Source organism: Euprymna scolopes, chromosome 46 (genome assembly GCF_053919585.1).
Source record: "Euprymna scolopes isolate OS-2025 chromosome 46, ASM5391958v1, whole genome shotgun sequence".
NCBI classification, from domain to species: domain Eukaryota; kingdom Metazoa; phylum Mollusca; class Cephalopoda; order Sepiida; family Sepiolidae; genus Euprymna; species Euprymna scolopes.
This window is the reverse complement of record NC_136527.1, coordinates 79,213,438-79,231,767: the sequence shown is the minus strand read 5'-3', so window position 1 is coordinate 79,231,767 and position 18,330 is coordinate 79,213,438. Positions and strand designations below refer to the sequence as shown.

The window sequence follows — 18,330 nt, the reverse complement described above, 5'->3', positions numbered from 1 at the left end:
GAGTATTTTATCGTCGGTTTTGGCGTACTCCTCTGTGAGGTGTATCTTTCTGTCCTCCTGTATTTCGATTTCAGCTTGTAGTTTTGATATGTTTAGGGCTTTTTTAATTTTTTTCTGCTGCTTTGTGTCTTGTGGTGTGACTTTTTCTCGGAATTTGTTTGGGATAAACTGCTCCTCCATGGTTAAAAATGTCCTGTAGGTTAGGGCGGTGTCGCTGCATTTGACTGCACGGTAGTAGGCCATTTTTCTCTTTTTAATAAGAGTTTTCCATGTTTGGACGTTTTTTTCCTTTGTTTCCGGATATGTGGTTCCTTTAGATGTTCTAAATTTTCTTGTTGCTTTTTTAGGAGACCTACAATTTCGTCAATATATATACTAGCGCATTCATTAAGGAGTCCATAGGGAACAAACTAACACAAGGTCCCTTTAATATAATATTAGAGATATATAACATTGTAGATTAGTTTATAAAAAGTATCTCTAAATAATGAATAAAAAAATATATTTAAGATTTCAAAATGGAGGTTAACTTTAATATAATAGCAGAGGAATATAAAATTTTAGAGTAGTTTATAAAAAAGTATCCATAAATAATGAATAAAAAACTATATTTAAGATTTACAAATAAAGGTCAACTTTAATATGATAGTATAGATATATATTATTTTAGATTAGTTTATAAAAAGTATCCATAAATAATGAATAAAAAATATATTTCAGATTTAAAAATGGAGGTCAACTTTAATATAACAGAAGAGATATATAACATTCATGATAAGTTTATCAAAAGTATCCATAAATAATGAATAAAAATATATGTCAGATTTCAGAATGGAGGTCAACTTTAATATAATAGTAGCGATATATAAAATTTTAGATTAGTTTATCAAAAGTATCCAAAAATAATGAAAAAAAAATATATTTCAGATTTCAAAATGGAGGTCAACTTTATTATAATAGTAGAGATATATAAAATTTTAGATAAGTTTATAAAAAGTATACATAAATAATGAATAAAAAATATATTTCAGATTACAAAATGGAGGTTCACTTTAATATAATAGTAGAGGAATATAAAATTTTGGATTAGTTTATAAAAATTATCCATAAATAATGAATAAAAAAATATATTTAAGATTTCAAAATGGAGGTCAACTTTTATATAACAGAAGAGATGTATACCATTTTAGATTAGTTTAAAAAATATCCATAAATAATGAACAAAAAATATATTTCAGATTTAAAAATGGAGGTCAACTTTAATATAACAGAAGAGATATAAACAATTTTAGATTAGTTTATAAAAAGTATCCATTAATAATGACAAAAATATATATTTTAGATTTCAAAATGAAGGTCACCTTTAACATAATAGGAGAGATATATAAAATTTTAGATTAGTTTATAAAAAGTATCCATAAATAATGAATAAAAAAATATATTTCAGATTTCAAAATGGAGGTCAACTTAATATGATAGTACAGACATATACAATTTTAGATTAGTTTATAAAAAGTATCCATAAATAATGAACAAAAAATATATTATAGATTTCAAAATGGAGATCAACTTTAATATGATAGTAGAGATATATAAAATTTTAGATAAGTTTATAAAAAGTATACATAAATAATGAATAAAAAATATATTTCAGATTACAAAATGGAGGTTCAATTTAACATAATAGCAGAGGAATATAAAATATTAGAGTAGTTTATAAAAAGTATCCATAAATAATGAATAAAAAACTATATTTAAGATTTACAAATAGAGGTCAACTTTAATATGATAGTAGAGATATATATTATTTTAGATTAGTTTATAAAAAGTATCCATAAATAATGAACAAAAAATATATTTCAGATTTAAAAATGGAGGTCAACTTTAATATAACAGAAGAGATATATAACATTTATGATAAGTTTATCAAAAGTATCCAAAAATAATGAATAAAAATATATGTCAGATTTCAAAATGAGGGTCAACTTTAATATAATAGTATATATATATAAAATTTTAGATTAGTTTATGAAAAGTATCCAAAAATAATGAAAAAAAATATATATTTCAGATTTCAAAATGAGGGTCAACTTTAATATGATAGTAGATATATATAAAATTTTAGAGTAGTTTATAAAAAGTATCCATAAATAATGAAAAAAAATATATTTAAGATTTCAAAATGGAGGTAAACTTTATTATAATAGTAGAGATATATAAAATTTTAGATAAGTTTATAAAAAGTATCAATAAACAATGAATAACATACTATATTTCAGATTTCAAAATGGAGGGCAACTTTAATATTATAGTAGAGATATATAAAATTTAAGAAAAGTTTATAAAAAGTATACATAAATAATAAATGAAAAATATATTTCAGATTTCAAAATGGAGGTCAACTTTTATATAACAGAAGAGATATATACCATTTTAGATTAGTTTAAAAAATATCCATAAATAATGAACAAAAATATATTTCAGATTTTAAAATGGAGGTCAACTTTAATATAACAGAAGAGATATAAACAATTTTAGATAAGTTTATAAAAAGTATCCATTAATAAAGAATAAAAAATATATTAAAGATTTAAAAATGGAGGTTAATTTATATATAATAATAGAGATATATAAAATTTTAGATTATTTTATAAAAAGTATCCATAAATAATGAATAAAACATATATTTCAGAGTTGAAAATGGAGGTTCAATTTAATATAATAGTAGAGGAATATAAAATTTTAGATTAGTTTATAAAAAGTATCCATAAATAATGAATATAAAAATATATTTCAGATTTCAAAATGGAGGTCAACTTTAATATGATAGTAGAGATATATAACATTTTAGATAAATTTATAAAAAGTATCCATAAATAATGAATAAAAAATATATTTCAGATTTCAAAATTGATGTTAACTTTCATATAATAGTAGAGATATATAACATTTTAGATTAGTTTAAAAAAAATATCCATAAATAATGAATAAAAAAATATATTTCAGATTTCAAAATGGAGGTCAACTTTAATATAATAGTAGAGATCTATTAAATTTTCGATTAGTTTATAAAAAGTATCCATAAATTATAAATAAAAAATATATTTCAGATTTCAAAATTGAGGTCAACTATAATATAATAGTAGAGATATATAAAATTTTAGAACAGTTTATAAAGAGTATTCATAAATAATGAATAAAAAATTATATTTCAGATTACAAAATTGAGGTCAACTTTAATATGATAGTAGAGATATATATTATTTTAGATTAATTTATAAAAAGTATCCATAAATAATGAATAAAAAATTATATTTCAGATTACAAAATTGAGGTCAACTTTAATATGATAGTAGAGATATATAACATTTAAGATTAATTTATAAAAAGTATCCATAAATAATGAATAAAAAAATATATTTCAGATTTCAAAATGGAGGTCAACTTTAATATGATAGTAGAGATATATAACATTTTAGATTAATTTATAAAAAGTATCCATAAATAATGAATAAAAAAATATTTTTAAGATTTCAAAATGGAGGTTAACTTTAATATAATAATAGAGATATATAAAATTTTAGATAAGTTTATAAAAATTATCCATAAATAATGATAAAAAAATATATTTAAGATTTCAAAATGGAGGTCAACTTAATATGATAGTACAGACATATACAATTTTAGATTAGTTTATAAAAAGTATCCATAAATAATGAACAAAAAATATATTATAGATTTCAAAATGGAGATCAACTTTAATATGATAGTAGAGATATATAACATTTTAGATTAGTTTATAAAAGTATCCATAAATAATGAATAAATAATATGTTTCAGATTTCAAAATGGAGGTCAACTTTTATATGGTAGTAGAGATATATAACATTTTAGATAAATTTATAAAAAGTATCCATAAATAATGAAAAAAAAATATATTTCAGATTTCAAAATGGAGGTCAACTTTATTATAATAGTAGAGATATATAAAATTTTAGATTAGTTTATAAAAAGTATACATAAATAATGAATAAAAAATATATTTCAGATTACAAAATTGAGGTTCACTTTAATATAATAGTAGAGGAATAATAAATTTTGGATTAGTTTATAAAAATTATCCATAAATAATGAATAAAAAAATATATTTAAGATTTCAAAATGGAGGTCAACTGTTATATAACAGAAGAGATGTATACCATATTAGATTAGTTTAAAAAATATCCATAAATAATGAACAAAAAATATATTTCAGATTTAAAAATGGAGGTCAACTTTAATATAACAGAAGAGATATAAACAATTTTAGATTAGTTTATAAAAAGTATCCATTAATAATGACAAAAATATATATTTTAGATTTCAAACTGAAGGTCACCTTTAACATAATAGGAGAGATATATAAAATTTTAGATTAGTTTATAAAAAGTATCCATAAATAATGAATAAAAAAATATATTTTAGATTTCAAAATGGAGGTTAACTTTAATATAATAGCAGAGGAATATAAAATATTAGAGTAGTTTATAAAAAGTATCCATAAATAATGAATAAAAAACTATATTTAAGATTTACAAATAGAGGTCAACTTTAATATGATAGTAGAGATATATATTATTTTAGATTAGTTTATAAAAAGTATCCATAAATAATGAATATAAAAATATATTTCAGATTTCAAAATGGAGGTCAACTTTAATATGATAGTAGAGATATATAACATTTTAGATAAATTTATAAAAAGTATCCATAAATAATGAATAAAAAATATATTTCAGATTTCAAAATTGATGTTAACTTTCATATAATAGTAGAGATATATAACATTTTAGATTAGTTTAAAAAAAATATCCATAAATAATGAATAAAAAAATATATTTCAGATTTCAAAATGGAGGTCAACTTTAATATAATAGTAGAGATCTATTAAATTTTCGATTAGTTTATAAAAAGTATCCATAAATTATAAATAAAAAATATATTTCAGATTTCAAAATTGAGGTCAACTATAATATAATAGTAGAGATATATAAAATTTTAGAACAGTTTATAAAGAGTATTCATAAATAATGAATAAAAAATTATATTTCAGATTACAAAATTGAGGTCAACTTTAATATGATAGTAGAGATATATATTATTTTAGATTAATTTATAAAAAGTATCCATAAATAATGAATAAAAAATTATATTTCAGATTACAAAATTGAGGTCAACTTTAATATGATAGTAGAGATATATAACATTTAAGATTAATTTATAAAAAGTATCCATAAATAATGAATAAAAAAATATATTTCAGATTTCAAAATGGAGGTCAACTTTAATATGATAGTAGAGATATATAACATTTTAGATTAATTTATAAAAAGTATCCATAAATAATGAATAAAAAAATATTTTTAAGATTTCAAAATGGAGGTTAACTTTAATATAATAATAGAGATATATAAAATTTTAGATAAGTTTATAAAAATTATCCATAAATAATGATAAAAAAATATATTTAAGATTTCAAAATGGAGGTCAACTTAATATGATAGTGCAGACATATACAATTTTAGATTAGTTTATAAAAAGTATCCATAAATAATGAACAAAAAATATATTATAGATTTCAAAATGGAGATCAACTTTAATATGATAGTAGAGATATATAACATTTTAGATTAGTTTATAAAAGTATCCATAAATAATGAATAAATAATATGTTTCAGATTTCAAAATGGAGGTCAACTTTTATATGGTAGTAGAGATATATAACATTTTAGATAAATTTATAAAAAGTATCCATAAATAATGAAACAAAAATATATTTCAGATTTCAAAATGGAGGTCAACTTTATTATAATAGTAGAGATATATAAAATTTTAGATTAGTTTATAAAAAGTATACATAAATAATGAATAAAAAATATATTTCAGATTACAAAATTGAGGTTCACTTTAATATAATAGTAGAGGAATAATAAATTTTGGATTAGTTTATAAAAATTATCCATAAATAATGAATAAAAAAATATATTTAAGATTTCAAAATGGAGGTCAACTGTTATATAACAGAAGAGATGTATACCATTTTAGATTAGTTTAAAAAATATCCATAAATAATGAACAAAAAATATATTTCAGATTTAAAAATGGAGGTCAACTTTAATATAACAGAAGAGATATAAACAATTTTAGATTAGTTTATAAAAAGTATCCATTAATAATGACAAAAATATATATTTTAGATTTCAAACTGAAGGTCACCTTTAACATAATAGGAGAGATATATAAAATTTTAGATTAGTTTATAAAAAGTATCCATAAATAATGAATAAAAAAATATATTTTAGATTTCAAAATGGAGGTTAACTTTAATATAATAGCAGAGGAATATAAAATATTAGAGTAGTTTATAAAAAGTATCCATAAATAATGAATAAAAAACTATATTTAAGATTTACAAATAGAGGTCAACTTTAATATGATAGTAGAGATATATATTATTTTAGATTAGTTTATAAAAAGTATCCATAAATAATGAACAAAAAATATATTTCAGATTTAAAAATGGAGGTCAACTTTAATATAACAGAAGAGATATATAACATTTATGATAAGTTTATCAAAAGTATCCAAAAATAATGAATAAAAATATATGTCAGATTTCAAAATGAGGGTCAACTTTAATATAATAGTATATATATATAAAATTTTAGATTAGTTTATGAAAAGTATCCAAAAATAATGAAAAAAAATATATATTTCAGATTTCAAAATGAGGGTCAACTTTAATATGATAGTAGATATATATAAAATTTTAGAGTAGTTTATAAAAAGTATCCATAAATAATGAAAAAAAATATATTTAAGATTTCAAAATGGAGGTAAACTTTATTATAATAGTAGAGATATATAAAATTTTAGATAAGTTTATAAAAAGTATCAATAAACAATGAATAACATACTATATTTCAGATTTCAAAATGGAGGGCAACTTTAATATTATAGTAGAGATATATAAAATTTAAGAAAAGTTTATAAAAAGTATACATAAATAATAAATGAAAAATATATTTCAGATTTCAAAATGGAGGTCAACTTTTATATAACAGAAGAGATATATACCATTTTAGATTAGTTTAAAAAATATCCATAAATAATGAACAAAAATATATTTCAGATTTTAAAATGGAGGTCAACTTTAATATAACAGAAGAGATATAAACAATTTTAGATAAGTTTATAAAAAGTATCCATTAATAAAGAATAAAAAATATATTAAAGATTTAAAAATGGAGGTTAATTTATATATAATAATAGAGATATATAAAATTTTAGATTATTTTATAAAAAGTATCCATAAATAATGAATAAAACATATATTTCAGAGTTGAAAATGGAGGTTCAATTTAATATAATAGTAGAGGAATATAAAATTTTAGATTAGTTTATAAAAAGTATCCATAAATAATGAATATAAAAATATATTTCAGATTTCAAAATGGAGGTCAACTTTAATATGATAGTAGAGATATATAACATTTTAGATAAATTTATAAAAAGTATCCATAAATAATGAATAAAAAATATATTTCAGATTTCAAAATTGATGTTAACTTTCATATAATAGTAGAGATATATAACATTTTAGATTAGTTTAAAAAAAATATCCATAAATAATGAATAAAAAAATATATTTCAGATTTCAAAATGGAGGTCAACTTTAATATAATAGTAGAGATCTATTAAATTTTCGATTAGTTTATAAAAAGTATCCATAAATTATAAATAAAAAATATATTTCAGATTTCAAAATTGAGGTCAACTATAATATAATAGTAGAGATATATAAAATTTTAGAACAGTTTATAAAGAGTATTCATAAATAATGAATAAAAAATTATATTTCAGATTACAAAATTGAGGTCAACTTTAATATGATAGTAGAGATATATATTATTTTAGATTAATTTATAAAAAGTATCCATAAATAATGAATAAAAAATTATATTTCAGATTACAAAATTGAGGTCAACTTTAATATGATAGTAGAGATATATAACATTTAAGATTAATTTATAAAAAGTATACATAAATAATGAATAAAAAAATATATTTCAGATTTCAAAATGGAGGTCAACTTTAATATGATAGTAGAGATATATAACATTTTAGATTAATTTATAAAAAGTATCCATAAATAATGAATAAAAAAATATTTTTAAGATTTCAAAATGGAGGTTAACTTTAATATAATAATAGAGATATATAAAATTTTAGATAAGTTTATAAAAATTATCCATAAATAATGATAAAAAAATATATTTAAGATTTCAAAATGGAGGTCAACTTAATATGATAGTACAGACATATACAATTTTAGATTAGTTTATAAAAAGTATCCATAAATAATGAACAAAAAATATATTATAGATTTCAAAATGGAGATCAACTTTAATATGATAGTAGAGATATATAACATTTTAGATTAGTTTATAAAAGTATCCATAAATAATGAATAAATAATATGTTTCAGATTTCAAAATGGAGGTCAACTTTTATATGGTAGTAGAGATATATAACATTTTAGATAAATTTATAAAAAGTATCCATAAATAATGAAAAAAAAATATATTTCAGATTTCAAAATGGAGGTCAACTTTATTATAATAGTAGAGATATATAAAATTTTAGATAAGTTTATAAAAAGTATACATAAATAATGAATAAAAAATATATTTCAGATTACAAAATGGAGGTTCACTTTAATATAATAGTAGAGGAATAATAAATTTTGGATTAGTTTATAAAAATTATCCATAAATAATGAATAAAAAAATATATTTAAGATTTCAAAATGGAGGTCAACTGTTATATAACAGAAGAGATGTATACCATTTTAGATTAGTTTAAAAAATATCCATAAATAATGAACAAAAAATATATTTCAGATTTAAAAATGGAGGTCAACTTTAATATAACAGAAGAGATATAAACAATTTTAGATTAGTTTATAAAAAGTATCCATTAATAATGACAAAAATATATATTTTAGATTTCAAACTGAAGGTCACCTTTAACATAATAGGAGAGATATATAAAATTTTAGATTAGTTTATAAAAAGTATCCATAAATAATGAATAAAAAAATATATTTTAGATTTCAAAATGGAGGTTAACTTTAATATAATAGCAGAGGAATATAAAATATTAGAGTAGTTTATAAAAAGTATCCATAAATAATGAATAAAAAACTATATTTAAGATTTACAAATAGAGGTCAACTTTAATATGATAGTATAGATATATATTATTTTAGATTAGTTTATAAAAAGTATCCATAAATAATGAACAAAAAATATATTTCAGATTTAAAAATGGAGGTCAACTTTAATATAACAGAAGAGATATATAACATTTATGATAAGTTTATCAAAAGTATCCAAAAATAATGAATAAAAATATATGTCAGATTTCAAAATGAGGGTCAACTTTAATATAATAGTATATATATATAAAATTTTAGATTAGTTTATGAAAAGTATCCAAAAATAATGAAAAAAAATATATATTTCAGATTTCAAAATGAGGGTCAACTTTAATATAATAGTAGATATATATAAAATTTTAGAGTAGTTTATAAAAAGTATCCATAAATAATGAAAAAAAATATATTTAAGATTTCAAAATGGAGGTAAACTTTATTATAATAGTAGAGATATATAAAATTTTAGATAAGTTTATAAAAAGTATCAATAAACAATGAATAACATACTATATTTCAGATTTCAAAATGGAGGGCAACTTTAATATTATAGTAGAGATATATAAAATTTAAGAAAAGTTTATAAAAAGTATACATAAATAATAAATGAAAAATATATTTCAGATTTCAAAATGGAGGTCAACTTTTATATAACAGAAGAGATATATACCATTTTAGATTAATTTAAAAAATATCCATAAATAATGAACAAAAATATATTTCAGATTTTAAAATTGAGGTCAACTTTAATATAACAGAAGAGATATAAACAATTTTAGATAAGTTTATAAAAAGTATCCATTAATAAAGAATAAAAAATATATTAAAGATTTAAAAATGGAGGTTAATTTATATATAATAATAGAGATATATAAAATTTTAGATTATTTTATAAAAAGTATCCATAAATAATGAATAAAACATATATTTCAGAGTTGAAAATGGAGGTTCAATTTAATATAATAGTAGAGGAATATAAAATTTTAGAACAGTTTATAAAGAGTATTCATAAATAATGAATAAAAAAATATATTTCAGATTTCAAAATGGAGGTCAACTTTAATATAATAATAGAGATATATAACATTTTAGATAAATTTATAAAAAGTATCCATAAATAATGAATAAAAAATATATTTCAGATTTCAAAATTGATGTTAACTTTCATATAATAGTAGAGATATATAACATTTTAGATTAGTTTAAAAAAATATCCATAAATAATGAATAAAAAAATATATTTCAGATTTCAAAATGGAGGTCAACTTTAATATAATAGTAGAGATCTATTAAATTTTCGATTAGTTTATAAAAAGTATCCATAAATTATAAATAAAAAATATATTTCAGATTTCAAAATTGAGGTCAACTATAATATAATAGTAGAGATATATAAAATTTTAGAACAGTTTATAAAGAGTATTCATAAATAATGAATAAAAAAATATATTTCAGATTTCAAAATGGAGGTCAACTTTAATATAATAATAGAGATATATAAAATTTTAGATAAGTTTATAAAAAGTATCCATAAATAATGATAAAAAAATATATTTCAGATTTCAAAATGGAGGTCAACTTAATATGATAGTACAGACATATACAATTTTAGATTAGTTTATAAAAAGTATCCATAAATAATGAACAAAAAATATATTATAGATTTCAAAATGGAGATCAACTTTAATATGATAGTAGAGATATATAACATTTTAGATTAGTTTATAAAAGTATCCATAAATAATGAATAAATAATATGTTTCAGATTTCAAAATGGAGGTCAACTTTCATATGGTAGTAGAGATATATAACATTTTAGATAAATTTATAAAAAGTATCCATAAATAATGAATAAAAAATATATTTCAGATTTCAAAACGGATGTTAACTTTAATATAATAGTAGAGATATATAAAATTTTAGATTAGTTTGTAAAAAGTATCTCTAAATAATGAAAAAAAATATATTTTAGATTTCAAAATGGAGGTCAACTTTTTATGATAGTAGAGATATGTACAATTTTAGATTAGTTTATAAAAAGTATCCATAAATAATGAATAAATAATGTTTCAGATTTCAAAATGGAGGTAAACTTTTTATGATAGTAGAGATATATAAAATTTTAGATTAGTTTATAAAAAGTATCCATAATTAATGAAACAAAACTATATTGAAGATTTCAAAATGGAGGTTAACTTTAATATAATAGCAGAGACTTAAAACATTTTAGATTAGTTTATAAAAAGTATCCATAAATAATGAAAAAAATATATATTTTAGATTTCAAAATGAAGGTCACCTTTAACATAATAGGAGAGATATATAAAATTTTAGATTAGTTTATAAAAAGTATCCATAAATAATGAATAAAAAAATATATTTGAGATTTCAAAATGGAGGGCAACAAGAATTAATAATTATATATTTTTTCCTGAAAAAAGATGACCATACAGTAATTCCCTTTTTACTAAAATAGCAATAAGCGTGGAGGATAAAAACATAAAATTTCACTTTGTGTTTGAGTTTTGATGATTATTTATATTAGAAATGTTTCACAAATTTTAAATGGGTAGAATTTAATTACGTTATTATTTCACATGTAAGGCTGTAATTAAAATTTAATTTAATTAACCACATTGTTTAAAAAAAAGAAATAACTCAAGATGAAGTTTTCAAATGAGTAAATGTGTTTTTATAATCAAAAAACTTAAACAATAAAAAGTACAATGTTATGATATTAATTATTGCCAATCAAACGTGAAAAAATATGCATGATTTCTGTGAACTATACGAACTATTGAAAGGCAGAAGCGACTTAATGATTTTTTAAAATCTTCGTTCATCTTCTTCAAACTTAATCTTTGTAATAATTTTGTTCAATTTTAAGATTTACACAGTTTTATGATTAATAATATTATAAACATTTGTATATTAAATATGAAATACGGTTTTACTGAATGTTCATTTGGTTAAATACTGGCTTCAATATTTAGTTTGGTAAAAAGAGTCAAACAAATTATAACGGGGGGGGGCTACAAAATGCTAAATATTTGTGCAATAATATTTTCAAGTCGGTTTTAATGTGGCGATAAAATAGCTGACAAGAGCCATGTTTATATTAAAACTTAATATTTAAAAAAATTGAAACAATTAATGAAAAATCTATATTGTAACGGACCATTTTGAAATAATGGTATTTTAATTGTTTTAATCTTTTAAAAATAAATTAATTTTTAGGAAGTTTATTTTTCTTGGCAATTCAAGTGATTATAGTATATATCACTATCTGAAAAGCGCTATTTGAAAAAAAGCATAATAAAATTCAATTTATATCATTTTTTAATTGCAATTTTAAGGTAAGTTTTTATTCAATATGTGTATTTAATTTTTTTTTAAATAAATATATTTTCTTTATTTAAACTCTTATGTTTCATAATAAAAAGAAATTTCGATAGATTTAAATATATTTTGTTCAAATTTCGAAAAAAAGCAATATGGGGGGGCACTCACTTAAAAAAAATATTTCCTCTCGTATATTTTACGGAAACTGCATTTTACATGTAATTTCATTCTAAAATAGATAAGTATAAAATATTTCACGAAAATCGGACCATTACTTGATTTTTGCTAGATTTATTAATCACGGGTATGTTTTCACGTTCGGAATTCTTACTACATGAGAACGCCAATTATGTAAACACGATTTTCGTGTCGCAATTTCATTATTTTCCTACGATGAAATTGTTTTTTAAATTATTACTAGTTTACTTGCTGCTTCTTCTTCTAAATGGTACAAAAGTTATATTGATAATATTAATTTATAATAAAGTTACATCGTTTTACATATAGGGGTGTTAAGTCTGTGGTGTCTTTTGGAGGTGCATACTATTGGGTACTTATATATTTTTGGTATCGTGCTGAAATAATGTTTTTATTTACAAAGTCATTTTTACCTTGTAATTATACTTAGGATTGAATACAAATATTTTTGTGAAACTTGAATTAACCTGAAAACACTATTTACAAATAGCGCGGTACGAAAAATGCATAAGCACAAAATTTTGCCACAACTACTCCCGCCACTCAACCGCCCCCATCCCCAATGTAAATAGGATATTTGTAAAATGTTAAATGGTAATCCACTCGGTAAATGTCGGTGCCTTACTTATGGAAAAATGGTTAATTAAACTGCTGAAGCACCTGTTAAACTAAACAAGTTCTATAATTTAATACCCCCAAAGTATGAAAACATAAAAATATTTTTTTAAAACGCTCGTGAAAACTTAATTCAATTAAAAAGCATTAAAAACTATGTAACAACACAAAATAAAAAACTGAACCACTTTTTAAAAAACTTTCTTGTTATTTCAAAATGTCTACTAAAGATTCCTCCATATGATAAGTCACTTTACTCTAATAAACACTACTGAAGGCGGTGAAATGATGTATAATAGTCCCGGGGTAAAAGGGTTCATATCATGAAAACGATAAATTTGCGACGGATTGGATTTCAGATTCGTTTTCAGCGACCTTGAATAACTCTAAAAACCAAATTAGAGTAGTTGGTGTTCTAGGTGTATCAGAATTTGGGGGGAATTTTTGACACCCCTCACATAAAACTGCGAATAAAATAATTAAAAAAAAACTCGTAATTTCTCTTTTAAAAGTGGGTTGTTTTTTTTCTTTATGGATTATACTTCCAGATTAAACTCACTAAGTTGTATTAAAAGTAATAGAAATATTATTTTTTTATTTAAAAAAAAGCAGTAATGAAAGCAATTGAATTTACCGAGTTAACTATTTTTCAATTTTTAAACTTTAAAAATCTATCAGAATTTTTCTATTGATTCAATTTTTACGATATTGCAGGGTCAATTTTTACGATAGAAATATTTTTTTAAAGCAGTAATGAAATCAATTGAATTTACCGAGTTAATTATTTTTCGATTTTTAAACTTTAAAAATCTATCAGAATTTTTCTATTGATTCAATTTTTACGATATTTTCAGGGTCAATGTGAACTTTTATGCTCTTCCACTAAAGCGAATATAATATTTTAGACAAACGTTTTTTTAATTCACGCCCCCCCCCCTATTTTCAAATGTCTATTAAAAAGTAAATAATTAATTTAATCACCAAAGTTTTATATATCACAAACTTAAGATAAAAGCTCAATAAATAATATATTCACATTTAAAACAAAAAAGAAGCGTTTTTTAGAAATGTACCTGCAAGTCCGAAGTTGAAAACCTTTTTTTTGTTCTTGTTTTTTTTTTTAATGAAAATTTTGTCCTTGCTCCTTTAGTTTTTCTGTTGTATCAAACTTTTATATTCAGCTTCACTTTAACGCTGATTTGGACAACTTTTAATGTTTTTGTTTACATTGAGTTACTAGAAAAACGTTATCCTATTCACCATTGCAACACTGGTGACTCTCTCCGTTAATCTGGTCCCTCATCGTAACATGTTAAAACAATTAAATATTTAAAAAAAAAAAACTTTTTTTTTGCTCAGTTGTCTAACAATTCAACCAACTTCGAATTAAATTATTTTGTATATGATAATTATTATTATATTGTTAGAATTCATAAGTTTTACTGAAATAAACACATTATTAAAAAAAAATCTTAATTTAATCACCAAAGTTTTATATATCACAAATTGAAGATAAAAGATCCATAAATAATATATTCAAATTTAAAACAAAAAAAGAAGTGTTTTTTAGAAATTTAACTGTAAAGTCCGAAGTTTAAAACCTTTTTTTTTTTAAACCACGTTGTTTTTTTTAATGAAACTTTCGTCGTCCTTGCTCCTTTAATTGTTCTTTTAAAAGTGGGTTGCTTATTTTCTTTACGGATTATACTTCCAAAATAAACTATATAAGTTGTATAAAAAGCAATAGAAATATTTTTTTAAAGCAGTAATGAAATCAATTGAATTTACCGAGTTAATTATTTTTCGATTTTTAAACTTTAAAAATCTATCAGAATTTTTCTATTGATTCAATTTTTACGATATTTTCAGGGTCAATGTGAAATTTTATGCTTTTTCCAATAAAGCGATTATAATATTTTAGACAAACGTTTTTTTTTATTCACGACCCCCCCCCCATTTTCAAATGTCTATTAAAAAGTAAATAATTAATTTAATCACAAAAGTTTTATATATCACAAATTGAAGATAAAAGATCAATAAATGATATATTCAAATTTAAAACAAAAAAGAAGTGTTTTTTTTTAGAAATTTACCTGTCAATCCGAAGTTTAAAACCTTTTTTTTAAAACCACATTGTTTTTTTTGTTTTTTTTTAAATGAAACTTTCGTCCTTGCTCCTTTGATTGTTCTGTTGTAGCATAAGGTATCATTTATCAAACTTTTATATTCGTCTTCACTTTAACGCTGATTCGGACAACTTTTAATGTTTTTGTTTACGTTGATGTACTAGAAAAACGTTATCCTATTCGCCATCACAACACTGGTGACATTCTCCGTAAATCTGGTCCCTCATCGGAACATGTTAAAACAAATATTAAAAAAAAGTTTTTTTTTGTGTGTGTGCTCAGTTGTCTAACAATTCAACCAACTTCGAATTAAATTATTTTATATATGACAATTATTATTATTTTCTCAGTTTTACTGAAATAAACACATTATGTGCAAAAATCTAAATATTCGATTGAAAAATATATTTTTACAAGATTTCTTTTTTTTAATGGGAGAATCATTTTTTTATTCACGTATGTTATAAGGCATGGCGAAATCAATATATATATATATTTTAATTAATTGCAATGAAAATATAAACTAACTTCAATGTTACAGATTATATTAAAAGTTATCGGATTTAATTTATTTTGAAGTGTATAAACAATGATGATGATGATGATTTATTTTGAAGTATATATAAAAGTTATCGGATTAAATGAATGAAAGCAACATCTGATTTTTATAAAATAAATAGTTGTTGTTTTTTTCGAATAAATAATATTTTTTATTGGATTGCAAAAAAACTTATTTTAACGTTTCATATTATTTTTAAAGTTATTGGATGTAAATATTGGAAAAGTGTATAAAAAGGAAAAAAATAATAATAACTTACCTTTCATTCCAGGAATTCAATACGAAAAAAGTGGGATGAACTCGCTTTTTTTTCTTTTGTGTTCAAAACAGAAAATTTGTTTTGCTTGTTAGGATTTCTTTAGTAAATTGATACAACTTTTGTTTTGTGTGTCCAATTCATTAAGAAATAAAATATATGAAAATATAAAAGAATCAAAATTAAAAGATGAAAAACACAATTTAACCGTGAAATTATTTCAAGAGAAAATCAGCTGTTAAAGAACAATGAATTTAGGTCATTTTAAGACGGTGTAATAATTATTTCGTTCCTCCTGTAACAATGTCCGTTCATTAGTTCAAAATGTAGAGAATCGTTTTCCAACTATGTTTAGAGCATATTAAATAATTAAATAAAGGAAGTTTTGCAGTTACGCCCGGCAAAGTCACAAGTAAGGTCATCTTAAAGCGGTGTAATCATTATTTCGTTCCTCGAGAAAAAATGCCCGTTCATTAGTTAAAAATGTGCTATTGTTTTCCAATCATTCTTAAAGCATATTAAATAATGGAATAAATTATATCGATGCTTAAAGATAAAATAATTATAACATTAATATGGTAAAAACAATCGACGTTTTTATAAAGCAGCGTCACACTTTAACCGGAAGTTACTATTGCTATTGAAGCCATAAACGTTTTAATAAAATGAAGTTAAAATTGGTAATGCGGCATATTCACTGATTATATTCACGAATTATAGAGCAAGTCATATATAGAGCGAAATATCCAGAACTTCAAAACCAACTTCGGTACTTCTACAGTTTATCGCCGAAAAATGAGGCGCAATTTTTCGTGCATCTGTCGTTAAAATGCGAGAGAGAATCAGTATTTTAAACTATGACCGAAGGAGGAAATAAATAACAAAAAAATGAAACTGGATAATGAATTTTCGGTTTCATTTAAATCAATTTGTTGTTGACCCTTGTAAGGGTTCAGAAGTTTAAGTGAAATTAAATTAAATCCCCCCCCCAAAAAAAGGGATGAAACAAAACGACACCTCATTCTGATTTAAATCGCATTTACTTTTTAACAAACACAATGAGGTGATTACACAAGATTTCAATTGATGAGAGTTCTTTCGAAGTCATTATGATTAAAATGTTAGGATAAAGTCCTTCGTGGAATTAATGAGTTTTGTAGGTTAAATCCTGCGTGAATATAATAAGATTAATTTAAAGTGTATGTTTATCTGGCGTAGTTCGCCTTACTTAAACAGTCCCACGAGGAAAGTAATTCGATAGAGATCTGTTGTTATTAAGTCAGAAGATGTGCGGAATGAATGCAAGTGATTTTTTAGTGTCCGCGTGGCGTGTGTATGGCGGTGTTGACGGTATTGGCAGTGACGATGTTGTGAACATTAGAGGCATGTTCTCGTTGTGCCGTCGAAGGGAGCTGAAAGGGAAAAGGCTGAAATCTCTCAGTAGACGACTGTTTTATACATTTTGGGCGGCTCCAAAACCCGATTGCTACTGCTGATATTTTGGTTTCTGGAAAAGCGTTAAAAAGACAATCTTTTTAATTTTCTTATTAGTTATGTGTGTCACGTGATGGTGCTTTCAACTACGTACGCCAAAAATATGTTCATTTTACTTTTGTTGTTTCAGAAAGGTGTGTGGGCGTATTTGAACTTGTGCTGTTGCTGACAAAATATATTTATTTGCAAAATGTGCAGGAAAAATTCAAATGAATAAAGGTTCGTTTATTTGTGCACGAGTGTGCGTGTATGTGTGTGTGTGAGTGACTGAACTCCCTTCCAAATTGCTTTAATTCAAAAAATATTTCATTAAAATTATTTATTTGTTCGGAAAAAAACAACTCTATTTTATAAAAATCGAATGTTGCTTTCGTCCAGTGGCATGTGTGTGTGTGTGTGTGTGTGTGTGACTGAACTTCCTTCAAAATTGCTTTAATTAAAAAAAAAAATCATTAAAATTATTCATTTGTTCGAAAAAACAACA

General features: G+C 21.8%; 1 long non-coding RNA gene across 1 annotated transcript in view; it reads right to left on the bottom strand.

Annotated features, from left to right (window-relative positions):
- Positions 1–16,725, bottom strand: part of LOC145271126 (uncharacterized) — a 29,473-nt gene extending 12,748 nt beyond the window's left edge. The window contains exon 1 of the long non-coding RNA XR_013865700.1: positions 16,356–16,725. This is a non-coding gene — a long non-coding RNA (uncharacterized LOC145271126). The remainder of the gene's footprint in view (positions 1–16,355) is intronic.
- Between the last annotated feature and the right edge of the window lie 1,605 nt (positions 16,726–18,330).